This window comes from Nicotiana sylvestris, chromosome 4, assembly GCF_000393655.2.
Source record: "Nicotiana sylvestris chromosome 4, ASM39365v2, whole genome shotgun sequence".
In the NCBI taxonomy this organism is placed as follows: domain Eukaryota; kingdom Viridiplantae; phylum Streptophyta; class Magnoliopsida; order Solanales; family Solanaceae; genus Nicotiana; species Nicotiana sylvestris.
Window position 1 is genome coordinate 179,051,628 of NC_091060.1, and position 15,482 is coordinate 179,067,109.

The following is a 15,482-nucleotide window of genomic DNA, read 5'->3' on the forward strand; positions in this document are numbered from 1 at the left end:
TCCTCCAAAATCTGAATAGTCCGCTCGGACTGCCCGTCCATCTGAGGATGAAATGCTGTACTCAACTCAACCTGGGTGCCCAACTCCCGTTGAACTGCTCTCCAGAAACGCGAGGTAAACTGCATACCTCAGTCCAAAATGATAGATACAGGCACACCATGAAGATGAACAATCTCCCAGATATAGATCTCAGCTAACCTCTCGGATGAATATGAGACTGCCATAGGAATGAAATGCGATGACTTGGTCAGTCTATCAACAATGACCCATACTGCATCGAACTTCCTCCGAGTCTGCGGGAGTCCAACACCGAAATCCATAGTGATCCGCTCCCACTTCCACTCGGGGAGCTCAATTCTCTGAAATAGACCACCAGGCCTCTGATGCTCGTACTGAACCTATTGACAATTCAAACACCGAGCTATATATGCAATGATATCCTTCTTCATTCTCCATCACAAATAATGTTGTCGCAAATCCTGATACATCTTCGCAGTGCCCGGATGAATAGAGTACCGGGAGCTACGGGCCTCCTCTAAAATCAACTTTCGGAGCCCATCCACATTAGGCACACAAACTCGACCCTGCAATCTCAAAACTCCATCATCATCTAAGGTAACCTGCTTGGCACCTCCGCGCTGTACCGTGTCTCTAAGGACACACAAATGGGAATCATCATACTGCCGATCACGGATACGCTCCAATAAAGAAGAACGAGCCACTGTGCAGGCCAATACACGATTAGGCTCCGAAATATCCAACCTCACAAACTGATTAGCCAATGCCTGAACGTACAAAGCAAGCGGTCTCTCACCGACCAAAATATAAGCAAGACTGCCCATACTGGCTGATTTCCTACTCAAGGCATCTGCCACCACATTGGCCTTCTCGGGTGATATAAGATAGTGATATCATAATCCTTCAACAACTCCAACCACCTCCTCTGACCTCAAATTTAGCTCCTTTTGCTTGAACAAATACTGAAGACTCCTGTGATCCATGAACACCTCACATGCCACGCCATACAGATAATGCCTCCAAATCTTCAATGCGTGAACTATGGCTGCCAACTCTAAATCATGAACTGGATTGTTCTTCTCATGAATCTTTAACTGTTGCGAAGTATAGGCAATGACCTTTCCATCTTGCATCAACACTGCACCAAGCCCAATACAGGAAGCATCACAATAAACTATATAAGGCCCTGAACCTGTGGGCAAAACCAACACCGGTGCCGTAGTCAGAGCTGTCTTGAGCTTCTGAAAGCTCGCCTCACACTCGTCCGACCATCTGAACTGGGAACCCTTCTGGGTTAACCTGGTCATCGGGGCTGCGATAGATGAAAATCCCTCCATGAACCGATGATAGTAGCCTGCCAATCCTAAGAAACGCCGAATCTCTGTAGCTAATGCTGGTCTAGGCTAGTTCTTGACTACCTCAATCATTTTTGGATCAACCCGAATACCCTCTGGTGACACAACATGACCCAGGAATGCAACTGAACTCAACCAGAACTCACACTTCGAGAATTTAACATGACCCAGGAATGCAACTCGTGCTCCTCCCGGCTGCGGGATATATCAAAATATCATCAATAAAGACTATCACGAACAAATCCAAATAAGGCCTAAACACTCAGTTCATCAAATCCATAAAAGCTGCGGGGGCATTTTCAACCCGAATGTCATAACCAAGAACTCATAATGCCTGTACCGAGTGCGGAAAGTTGTTTTAGGGACATCGGATGCCCCAATCCTCAACTGATGGTAGCCAGTTCTCAAGTCAATCTTCGAAACTACCCTGGCACCCTGAAGCTAATCAAGCAAATAATCAATCCTCAGCAATGGATACTTATTCTTGATTGTAACCTTATTCAACTGTCGGTAATCAATACACATTCTCATCGATCCGTCCTTCTTCTTAACAAACAACACTTGGTGCACGCCAAGGCGAAACACTCAGCCTAATGAAACCCTTCTCAAGCAAGTCTTGCAACTGCTCCTTCAACTCTTTCAACTCAGACGGGGCCATATGATACGGCGGGATAGAAATGGGCTGAGTGCCCGGAGCCAAATCAATACAAAAATCAATATCCCTGTCGGGTGGCATACCCGGCAATTCTGAACGGAATACCTCAGGAAACTCACGAACAACGGGCACAGAATCTATAGAGGGAATCTCAACACTAGAATCACAAACATATGCCAAATAGGCCAAACACTGCTTCTCGACCATGCGCCGAGCCTTCACGTAAGAGATAACACTACGGGTAGAATGACCAGGAGTCCCTATATACTCTAAACGAGGCATACCCGGTAAAGGTAAGGTCACAGTCTTGGCATAACAGTCCAAGATAGCGTGGTAAGGTGATAACCAGTCCATCCCCAATATAACATCGAAATCGACCATGTCTAAAAGCAACAAATCTACACGAGTCTCAAGACCCCCAATCACCACAATACAAGAACGATGGACTCGATCAACTATAATAGAATCACCCACTAGTGTAGACACATAAGTAGCAACACTCAATGAATCACTAGGCATAACAAGATACGGTGCAAAATAAGATGACACATACGAGTAGGTGGACCCTGGATCAAATAACATTAAAGCATCTCTATCACAAACTAGAATAGTACATGTGATAACCGCATCTGAAGCCTCAGCCTCGGGCCTGGCTGGAAGAGCATAACATCAGGGCTGGGCCCCACTACCCAAGGCTCTATCTCTGGGACGGCCTGCAGCTGGCTAGCCTCCACCTCTAGCGGCCTGAGCTCCATATCTAAGTCCTTTACCTCCATCTCTAGCACCTCTACACCCACCTCTAGCTGGCTGGGCAGTCTGTGGAACACCTGGTGCCTGGACCATAGCACGGGAACCCTACTGCTGCGACTGAGTACCCACCAACCTCGGACAAGTCCTCCTGATATGACCATACTCACCGCACTCAAAACATCCACCTGAGTGTTGTGGCTGAGGAAACTGAGACTGACCCTAGCGACCCGAATGACCACCCCGAAAACTCTGGAGTGGCGGTGCACTGATAGGAGCTGGTGGTGCACTGTAGGACTACTGATCGGAATACTGCATCTGTGAACCACGACTACCTGAAGCGCCGTGAGAGACCTAAAGAGCTGACTGAAAGGGCCTAGGAGGAGGGCCTCTACCATATGAATCTCTGCCTCCAGACGATGCACCACTGAATCTACCTGAATGACGGGGCCTCTTATCCGACCCATGACCACTCCCTGTGACAGGACCATCTCCACTCTATGGGACACATTGGCCGCCTCCTAAAAAGTGATCTCACTCCCAGCCTCCCTAGCCATCTGAAGGCGAATCAGCTGAATAACACCATCAATAAACCTCCTCACCCCCTCTCTCTCTCGGTAGGAAGTATGACAAGAGCATGGCGAGCTAAGTCGATAAACCTGGTCTCATACTAGGTAACCGTTATGAAACCCTGCTGGAGGCGCTCAAACTGCCTCCGATAAGCCTCTTGCTGAGTAATGGGGAGAAACTTCTCCAGAAATAGTTGTTTGAACTGCTCCCAAGTCAAGGCTGGCGATCCGGCTGGTCTAGCTAAGCAATAATCCTTCCACCAAGTCTTGACGGATCCAGACAAACGAAATATAGCAAAATCAACCGCATTGGTCTCAACAATACCCATGTTCCTGAGAACCTCGTGGCAGCTGTCTAGATAATCCTGGGGATCCTTAGTAGATGCACCGCTGAAAGTGGAAGTGAAGAGCTTGGTGAACCTATCCAGCCTCCACAAAGCATCGGTAGACATAGCTGCTCCATCACCGGTCAGGGCTACCATACCCGGCTGAACTGCTCCAACTGGCTGAACCACTGGAGTATGAATTTGAGGATCTACCTGCTCCGGAGTGCGAGTATCAGGAGTCTAGGCCGCTTCTCCAGCCTAAGAGACGGCTGGTGCTACAGAAACCAAACCCGCTCGGGTGACACTCTTTATATGGCCCACTAATCGGACAAGAGCATCCTGAAGGACTGGGGTAGCAATAAACCCCTCTAGGACCTGAGCTGGGCCCACCAGATCTGCTGGGGCCAGAACCTCGTCATCAAAGCCAACCTAAGGCTCCGCTACTGGGGCTGTTGCTCGGGGCTGAGCTCTACCCCTACCTCGGCCTATGGCACGACTGCGACCTCGCCCTCTGCCCCTCGTGGGAGCTACTGCTGGGGGCTCGGGATACTGAGTAGTAGATGAGGAAGCGCGTGTTCTCGCCATCTACGAAATAATAGATTAGAAGTTCAATTAACATTGAGAAACAAAACCGCACGATGAGAAAGAACAAATGTGAAGTTTTTCCTAACTCTGCAGCCTCTGGGGGATAAATACAGACGTCTCCGTACCGATCCCTCAGACTCTACTGAGCTTGTCCATGAATTATAAGACCTATGTAGCTTAGAGCTCTGATACCAACTTGTCACGACCCGGAATTCCCACCCTCAGGAGTCGTGATGGCGCCTACTCGTAGAAGCTAGGCAAGCTACGAACTTAGAAATCTTTAGCTCTTCAATTTTAATCCTTCTTACAACTTATATTAATAAGTGATAAACATCTAAATGACAACGGAATATAAGATTTAAGCAAAAATCTTAAATAAATATAAAACCAAAATGTTTCGAAAATCAGCACATGCCTCTACCCAGAAACTAGTGTCACAATATCCACTGACCATTAAGATCACTACACATAGCTGTTTGAAAGAAAGAAGCACTGTCTGTTTCGGATACAAGAGATAACAGAACATAATAAAAGATAGAGGACACGCTTGGCCTGCAAGGCTACCTCAGTATCTCGGTGGACTGAAGGTTGGCTCCCCTACTGCTGTTGATCAAGTGCCGCTCTGGTATCTGCACAGAGTGCAGAGTGTAGTATCAGCACAACCGACCCCATGTGCTGGTAAGTGTCTGGCCTAACCCCGGCGAGGTAGTGACGAGGCTAGGACCAGACTCCAGATAAACCTGTGCAGTTATATAATATACAGCGAAAATATAAACATGTAATAATAGTTTAAAAGGGAGGGGAAACATGCTTTGGGGAAACATATCAATTCTATCAGAAACTTAATAAAGTATGAAAGAATACTCGATGTCTACAATCAATACAATGACAATACTGTTGCAGCCCGCAAACCGATCCCTTATCATTTAACATTGTTACAGCGTGCAACTCGATCCACATATATAACTGTTGCGGCATGCAACCCTATCCAATATAACATCTGTTGCGGCGTGCAACCCGATCCAATATAATATCTGTTGCGGCGTGCAACCTGATCCAATATAATATCTATTGCGGCATGCAACTCGATCCACATATATAACTGTTACGGCGTGCAACCTAATCTAATATAACATCTGTTGCGGCGTGCAACCCGATCCAATATACAATCAACAATAATCATAGTTAACCGTCCCGGCAAGGGATCAACAATAGACTACACTATCCCGGCAAGGGAACTCAACAGTACAAGTATATACGTCCTGACAAAGGAGAAACAACCATAACCAAACTTGTTCCAACATCTAACTATCTCAACTATAACTCAACTAGTTTCAACATCTAACTACCTCAACTATAACTAAACTTATAACGACATCTAACTACCCAGCTATAACCAAACTTGTTACAATACCTAACATGAAGAATCATCAACCTAAGCGTCCGTAATATCAATTAAGAACACAATGAAAAGGAACCTCAACTCAACAATAGCTCGGCAAGGGGGCAACATAATGATCTCTTCTCTTTCTCACTTTTACTTCATAATTCACTTCATAACTCGAGCCAATGCTCTAGAGTTTTATTAACACTTATACTTTCACAATTCGTTATACAACTGGAGCCAACGCTCCTCAATGTTCATAGGTCACAACTCTTTCCACAACTTTACACAACAAATAAAAATCTTCACCAAGGCACAAATAATACAACGAGATCATGAAAATCATAAGATAAGACTCACGGTCATGCTTGATACCAACGCATAGATACTCGTCACTATGCCTATACATTGTATTCGACAAGAAACAAATAGCAAATAGGACACAACTCCTAATCCCTCAAGCTAGGATTAGACCAAACACTTACCTCGATGCCACGAACACAACTCAAGGTTCAATTATAGCTTTACCCCTTGATTTCATCGCCAATTCGCTCGTATCTAGTCACAAATTACTTAATTACATCAATAAACGCTAAATGAATCAACCCCAATGCATGAAAATGAGTTTTTCAAAGTTTTACCCAAAACCTGATTACCCATTCCCCCATGAACCCGAATGTATGATTTGTTTTGAAATCGGACCTCAAATCGAGGTCCAAATCCCCAATTTTTGAAAAAACTCTAGGTTATACCCAAAACACTCAATTTTCCCCAAGAAAATCTTTGATTTTAAACTAGTAAAAAATGACTTACAATTGATTTGGAGAAGAAAGGTTGTTTGAAAAATCGCCTCTTATGTTTTTTGGGTTTTTGAAAAATAAAAAATAACTGAAAAGTCTGTTTAGGACCGCATAAAAATAACTGCGACCGCGGAGCTCCACCGCGGACCGCAAGAAATCGAGCGCGGCCGCGAAGGCTTGGCCTTGCTCACTGTGGACCGCACAAATTCCACCGCGGTCGCGGAGTCCCCATCGAGGTCGCAAAGCTTCTACCGCGGACCGCGAGACCTGGCTTCAGAGACCTGCAACTTCTCTGAATCTGCAACTTTTTCCTAAGTGTAAAAATATCTCGAAACTCACCCGAGCCCTTGAGGCTCCACACCAAATGTCATACTAACTCAAAAACATCATATGGACTAACTCGTGTAATCAAATCATCAAACTAACCTCATGAACATCAAATTAAATTTCGAGATCAATGAATTTTTCTCAAAACTTCTTTAAACATAAATTTTGCAATTTAAGTCCGAATCACGTCATGTGACATCCGTTTTTCACCAAATTCCACAGAAATATCTTAAATCATATATAAGACCTGTACCGGGCGCCGAAACCAAAATACGGGCCCGATACCATCATGTTCTAATCAATTTCATTTCAAATTTCTTTAAACAATTCCAGAAAACAATTTTCTTTAAAAATTAGTTTCTCGGGCTTAGGACCTCGGAATTCGATTCCAAACTTACACCCGAGTCCCATATTTTTCTACGGACCCTCCGGGACCGTCAAATTATGGGTCCGGGTCCGTTTTTCCAAAACGTTGACCGGAGTCAAATTAGCTCATTTTATAATCAAAACTTATCCTTTTTCACAGATTATCATATTTAAGCTTTCTGGCTTCACGCCCGGACTACGCTCGCAAACTGAGGTGATCTAAATGAGGTTTTCATGGCATCAGAATACGAAAATCACTTTATTTAGATTTTAAATTCCGCATTGTATAGTTGTTATTAATTAAATTAAATTGGTATAAAATGGCTAATATTATTCTAACGTTGGCTTGCCTAGCAAGTGAAATGTTAGGCGTCATCATGGCCCCAAAGGTAGGAATTTTGGATCGTGACAACCAGACTGGTCAGACTTGCTTGGTCAAAGAAATACTGAGATTAGCGACTAACGTTGGTCGCTACATGGGGACCCACTTATAAAATTTTAATAATTATAATATTATTTTAAAAAATATAAAATATAAAAAAATATAATTTGGTCGCTAATTAAAGGGTAAGAAGATAGCGACCAACTTTGGTCACTAATATGGGACCCAGTTATAAAATTTTAATAATTATATTATTATTAAAAAAATTATAAAATATATTAAATATAATTCAAAGTTAGCGACCAAAGTTGGTCGGTTACTAAAATAGAGACCAACTTTGGTCGCTAATCTGGGACCTAGTTCTAACGTTTAACAATTATATTATTATTTTAAATATTATATAAAATATAAATAAATCTGATTTAAATTTAGCGCCCAAATTTGGTCGCTAATTTAAATTTATGTATAATTAGCGACCAAAGTTGGTCTCTTTTCAGGTCAACAATGGTCAAAATTAAAAATCACTTTTGTATTTATTATCTAAATAATATAAATGTAAGCCGTTAACACTTTTGTAATACAAGGGATGAATAGACTAAAATATACTCTAACATGCTATATATGCAGTTAAGTAGTACTACGAAGCGTGCATGTCTCTCTCTCTCTCTCTCTCTCTCTCTATATATATATATATATATATATATATATATATATATATATATATATATATATATATATATATATACTATGCATTAAGTATCAATGCGTTAGCTAATATTATATCGAATATAGCTTATATATATATATATTGTCACGACCCGAAATTTCCCACCCTCGGGAGTCGTGATGGCGCCTGCTAATGGGAGTTAGGCAAGCCAAACCTTAACTACTTGCTACACTTTTATTTTTGCTTCTTTTAACAAACACAAACCGATAATATGATAAAAGCGGAATTTTAAATAAATAAGCGGAAATCAACAATTATATATCTTAAGGCTACGTCTATTACAACTTTTTAAAAAAAACTCAAATACCCCAACACTTGGTGTCACAGTGTCACAGACTGTCTAAGAGTTACTACATACAAGGTCTTAAGAAATACAATACACTGTTTCTGAACAAAAGGAAATGAAACAGGAAATAGAGATAGAGGGAGACGCCAGGGTCTACGGACGCCTGCAAGTCTACCTTGGGTCTCCGAGTGGACTGAAGGAAGCCCTCCAACTACTGTCCGAAAGCTGCTCCTGGATCTGCACACAGTGCAATGTGTAGTATCAACACAACCGACCCTATGTGCTGGTAAGTGTCTAGCCTAACCTCGGCGAAGTAGTGACGAGGCTAGGACCAGACTACCAAATAAACCTGTGCAGTTTATATATATATACAGCGGAAAAGAAATACAGAAATAACCAGTCAATGTGGGAAAGAAAAAAATACAGAAATAACCAATCAATGTGGGGGGGGGGGGGTCCATGCTGTGGGGGCGACAATAGTTCCGAATAGATAGACATCAAGTAAGTAAAGAACGACATAACTAGAATATCAATAATTGCACGGCATCACCCTTCGTGCTTTTACGCTCAGCCTCACCAAAACAGTTACATAATAAAAACGTGCACGGCATCACCCTCTGTGCTTTTACTCTTGTCCTTACCCAAACAATCATGTAATCAGAATGTGCACGGCATCACCCTTTCGTGCTTTTACTCTCTTTTCTCAACATATAATCAATAGAATCGGCACGGAATGGTACGTCGTGCGGCACGACATCACCCTTCGTGATTTTACACTCTTTCCTCACAATAACAAACAATGCACGACATCACCCTTCGTGCTTTAACACTCTTCCTCACCCAAACAACAATCACAAATAAAGGGGCAAGGGAATAAACAAAATAATAATAGAAATCCCGGCAAGGGAACACAATTAAACCATTAAATCCCGGCAAAGGAACAACATCAATAATCTCAACATCCCGGCAAGGGAAATAATTAACAAAGCAACAATATCCTGGCAAGGGAACAATTTAATAACTCTTTCTTAATTTTACTTCACAATTCACTTCACAAATCGAGCCAATGCTCTAGAGGTTCGATTATCACTTATTCTTTCACAACTCATTTCACAACTCGAGCCAATGCTCTAGAAGTTCAATTGTCACTTATACTTTCACAATTTCACTATACAACTTGAGCCAACGCTCCTCAATGTTCATAGGTCACAATTCTTTCCACAAGCTTTATACAACAATTAGGAATCTTCACCAAGGCATGAATAATACAACGAAATCATGAAAACCACAATATAAGACCCACGGTCATGCTTGACACCAACGTATAGATACTCGTCACCATGCCTATACGTCGTACTCTTCAAGAAGCAAATAACACACACAACTCCTAATTCCTCAAGCTAAGGTTAGACCAAACACTTACCTCGATTGCAACGAACACAATTCAAGCCTCAACTACCATTTTACCTCTTGTTTCCACAACCAACTCGCTTGTATCTAGCCACAATTTGCTTAACGATATCAAGAAATGCTAAATGAATCAATTCTAATGCATGAAAATAGGTTTTATAAAGATTTCCCCAAAAGGTCAAAAATTGACCTCGGGCTCGCTTGGTCCAAACCCGAAATTCAGACCAAAATCCGATTACCCATTTACCCCCGAGCTCGGATATATAATTGATTTTGGAATTCGACCTCAATTTGAGGTCTAAATCCCCAAATTTCAATATTCTTAGGTTTTACCCAAAATTCCCAATTCCATCATGAAAATAATTGATTTGAAGTTGAAATCATATTAAAAGATGTTAATGATTGAAGAAAACTAGTTAAAAATGGCTTACAATTGATTTGGAGAAAAAATGTTGTTTGAAAAATCACCTCTAATGTTTTTAGGGTTTTGAAAAATGAAAATAATTGGAAATCCTGTCTATTTATACCCCTCTCAGACCCCCTGTGCGGACCGCACAAAATGGACTGCGGCCGCACAGGCCTTCCTAAGGTACTGCGGTCCAGTGCCCTGTGCGGACCGCACGAAATGGACCGCGGTCGCATAGGTCTCCACCACGGACCGCAAGAAATCGAGCGCGGCCGCGAAGTCTTGGCCTTGCTCACCGCAGACCGCACAAATCCCACCGCAGTCGCGGAGTCCCCACCGCGGCCGCAAAGCTTCCACCGCAGACCGCAAGACCTGGCTTCAGAGACCTGCAACTTCTATGAATCTGCAACTTTTTCCTAAGTGTAAAAATATCCCGAAACTCACTCGAGCCCTAAGGGCTCCAAACCAAATGTCATACTAACTCAAAAATATCATATGGACTTACTCGTGTAATCAAATTATCGAAATAACCTCATGAACATCAAATTAAATCTCGAGATCGTTGAAATTTTCTCAAAACTTCTTTACACATAAACTTTTGCAATTTAAGTCCGACTCACGTCACATGACATCCATTTTTCACCAAATTCCACAGAAATATCTTAAATCATATATAAGACCTGTACCGGGCGCCAGAACTAAAATACGGGCCCGATACCATCATGTTCTAATCAAATTTCATTTCAGATTTCTTTAAACAAATTCCAGAAAACAATTTCCTTTAAAAATTCATTTCTCAGGCTTGGGACCTCGAAATTCAATTTTGGGCATACGCCCAAGTCCCATATTTTCCTACGGACCCTCTGGGACAGTCAAATCACGAGTCCGGGTCCGTTTACCCAAAATGTTGACCGAAGTCAAACTAGCTCATTTTATAATCAAAACTTATCATTTTTCACAGATTATCATGTTTAAGCTTTTCGGCTACGCGCCCCGATTGCGCACGCAAATCGATGTGACTCTAAATGAGGTTTTCAAGGCCAAAAAACTTGGAAGTTTTGTTTTAAAACAAGTGATGACCTTTTGGGTCATCACATTCTCCACCTCTAAAATAACCATTCATCCTCGAACAGACAGAAGAAGGAAGTACCTGAGTCGGGGAAAAGATAGGGATAACGGCTCAGCATATCGGACTCAGACTCCCAGGTCGATGCCTCAGGAGGCTGACCTCTCCACTGAACATGAACCGAAGGAAAACTCTTCGACCTCAACTGACGAACCTCAGTCTAGAATAGCTATCGGCTCCCCCTCATAAGACAAGTCCTTGTCCAACTGGACAGTGCTGAAATCTAACACGTGGGATGGATTGCCGTGATATTTCCAAAGCATGGACATATGAAATACTGGATTCACGGCTGATAAGCTCGGCGGCAATGCAAGTCTACAAGCCACCTCTCCCACTCGATCAAGAATCTCAAACGGGCCAATGAACCTAGGGCTAAGCTTGCCCTTCTTCCCAAATCTCATCACGCCCTTCATAGGCGACACTCGAAGCAATACCCGCTCACCTACCATGAACGCCAAATCTCAAACCTTACGGTCGACATAACTCTTTTGCCTGGACTGAGCTGTACGAAGCTTATCCTGAATAATCCTGACCTTGTCCAAGGCAGCCTGAACCAGATCCGTACCCAACAATCGAGCCTCTCCCGGATTAAACCATCCAACCGGAGATTGACACCGCCTACCATATAATGCCTCATAAGGAGCCATCTGGATACTCGACTGGTAACTGTTGTTGTAGGCAAACTATGCTAGAGGCAAAAACTGATCCCACGAGCCTCCAAAGTCAATGACACAAGTTCGGAGCATATCCTCCAAAATCTGAATAGTTCGCTCGGACTGCCCGTCCGTCTGAGGATGAAATGCTGTACTCAACTCAACCTGGGTACCCAACTCTCGCTGAAAAGCTCTCCAAAAATGCGAGGTAAACTGTGTACCTCGGTCCGAAATGATAGATAAAGGCACACCATGAAGATGAACAATCTCCCGGATATAGATCTCAGCTAACCTCTCGGATGAATAGAAGACTGCCACAAGAATGAATTGCGCCGACTTGGTCAGCCTATCGACAATGACCCATACTGCGTCAAACTACCTCCGAGTCTGCGAGAGTCCACAATGAAATCCATAGTGATCTGCTCCCACTTCCACTCGGGAAGCTCAATCCTCTAAAATAACCCACCAGGCCTCTGATGTTCGTACCGAACCTGCTGACAATTCAAACACCGAGCTACATATGCAACGATATCCTTCTTCATTCTCCGCCACCAATAATGTTGCCTCAAATCCTGATACATCTTCGCAGCGCCCGGATGAATAGAGTACCGGGAGCTATGGGCCTTCTCTAAAATCAACTCTCGGAGCCCATCCACATTAGGCACACAAACTCGACCCTGCAATCTCAAAACTCCATCATCATCTAAGGTAACCTGCTTGGCACCTCTGTGCTGAACCGTGTCTCTAAGGACACATAAATGGGGATCATCATACTGCCGATCACGGATACGCTCGAATAAAAAAGAACGAGCGATCGTGCAAGCCAATACACGACTAAGCTTAGAGATATCCAACCTCACAAACTGATTGGCCAAAGCCCGCATGTCTAAAGAAAGCGGTCTCTCACCGACCGAAATATAAGCAAGACTGCCCATACTGGCTGACTTCCAACTCAATGCATCGGCCACCACATTGGCCTTTCTCGGATGATACAAGATAGTGATATCATAATCTTTCAACAACTCCAACCCCCTCCTCTATCTCAAATTCAACTCCTTTTGCTTGAACAAATACTGAAGACTCTTGTGATCCGTGAACACCTCACATGCCACGCCATACAAATAATGCCTCCAAATCTTCAATGCCTGAACAATGACTGCCAACTCCAAGTCATGAATCGGATAGTTCTTCTCATGAATATTCAACTGCCACGATGCATAGGCAATGACCTTGCCGTCCTACATCAACACTGCACCAAGCCCAATACGAGATGCATCACAATAAACTGTATAAGGACCTGAACCTGTGGGAAAAACCATCACCAGTGTCGTAGTCAGAGCTGTCTTGAGCTTCTGAAAGCTTGCCTCACACTCGTCTGACCATCTGAACTGGGAACCCTTCTGGGTCAACCTGGTAATCGGGGCTGCGATAGATGAGAACCCCTCCACGAACCGACGGTAGTAGCCTGCCAATCCCAAGAAACTCCGAATCTCTGTAGCTGATGCTGGTCTAGGCCAGTTCTTGACTGCCTCAATCTTCTTCGGATCAACCTGAATACCCTCTGCTGATACAACATGACCCAGGAATATAACTAAACTCAACCAGAACTCACACTTCGAGAATTTAGCATATAACTGACTATCCCTCAAGGCCTGAAGAACCACTCTAAGATGCTGCTTGTGCTCATCCCGGCTGCGGGAATATATCAAAATATCATTAATAAAGACTATTACGAACAAATCCAAATAAGGCCTGAACACTCGGTTCAACAAATCCATAAAAGCTGCGGGGGCATTTGTCAACCCGAATGACATAATTAAGAACTCATAATGCCCGTACCGAGTGCAGAATGCTGTCTTAGGGACATCGGATGCCCTAATCCTCAATTGATGGTAGCCAGATCTCAAGTCAATCTTCGAAAATACCCTGGCACCCTGAAGCTGATCAAACAAATCATCAATACTCGGCAATGGATACTTATTCTTGATTGTAACCTTGTTCAACTACCGGTAATTAGTACACATTCTCATCAAATCCATCCTTCTTCTTAACAAACAACACCGGCGCACCCCAAGGCGAAACACTGGGTCTAATGAAACCCTTCTCAAGCAAGTCTTGCAATTGTTCCTTCAACTCCGGCGGGGCCATACGATACGGCGGGATAGAAATGGGGTGAGTACCCGGAGCCAAATCAATACAAAAGTCAATATCCCTGTCGGGTGACATACCCGGAAGGTCCAAAGGGAAAACATCATGAAACTCTCGAACAACGGGCACAGAATCAATAGAAGGGACTTTAGCACTAGAATCACGAACATATGCCAAATAGGCCAAATACCCCTTCTCAACCATACACTGAGCCTTCACATAAGAGATAACATTGCGGGTAGAATGACCAGGAGTTCCTATCCACTATAAACTGGGCAAATCTGGTAAGGGTAAGGTCACAGTCTTGGCATGACAGTCCAAGATAGCGTGGTAAGGTTATAACCAGTCCATCCCTATTATAACATCGAAATTGACCATGTCTAGAAGCAACAAATCCACACGAGTCTCAAGACCCCCAATCACCACAATACAGGAACGATGGACTCGATCTACCACAATAGAATCACCCACCGGTGTAGACACATAAATAGGAATACTCTATGAATCACTAGGCATGACCAGATACGGTGCAAAATAAGATGACACATACGAGTAGGTAGACCCTGGATCAAATAACACTAAAGCATCTCTATCACAAACCAGAATAGTACCTGTAATGACTGCATCTGAAACCTCAACCTCGGGCCTGGCTTGAAGGGCGTAACATCGAGGCTGGGCCTCATCACCCTGAACTACATCTCTAGGATGGCCTGCAGCTAGCTGGTCTCCACCTCTAGCGGCCTGAGCTCCACCTCTAGTACCTCTACCTCCACCTATAGCACCTCTACCCCCACCTCTAGCTGGCTTGGCAAGCTATGGAACACCTGGTGCCTGTACCATAGCACGAGAACCCTGATGTTGAGAGCTACTTGGTGCTCGAGGGCAAAACCTGGTAATGTGACCCGTATAACCACAAGTGTAACAAACCTTTGGCTACTAAGACTACTGGCCTTGACGGTCTGAATGACCACCCCGAAAACTCTGAAGCGGCAGTGCACTGATAGGAGCAGGTGGTGCACTGTAGGACTGCTGATCGGGATACTGCATCTGGGGACCACGACCACCTGAAGTACCATGAGAAACATGGAGCTCTGACTGAAAGGGCCTAGGAGGATGGCCTCTACTATACGAATCTCGACCTCCGGATGAGGTACTACTGAATCGGCCTGAATGATAGGGCCTCTTGTCTGACCCATGTCCGCTTCCCTATGA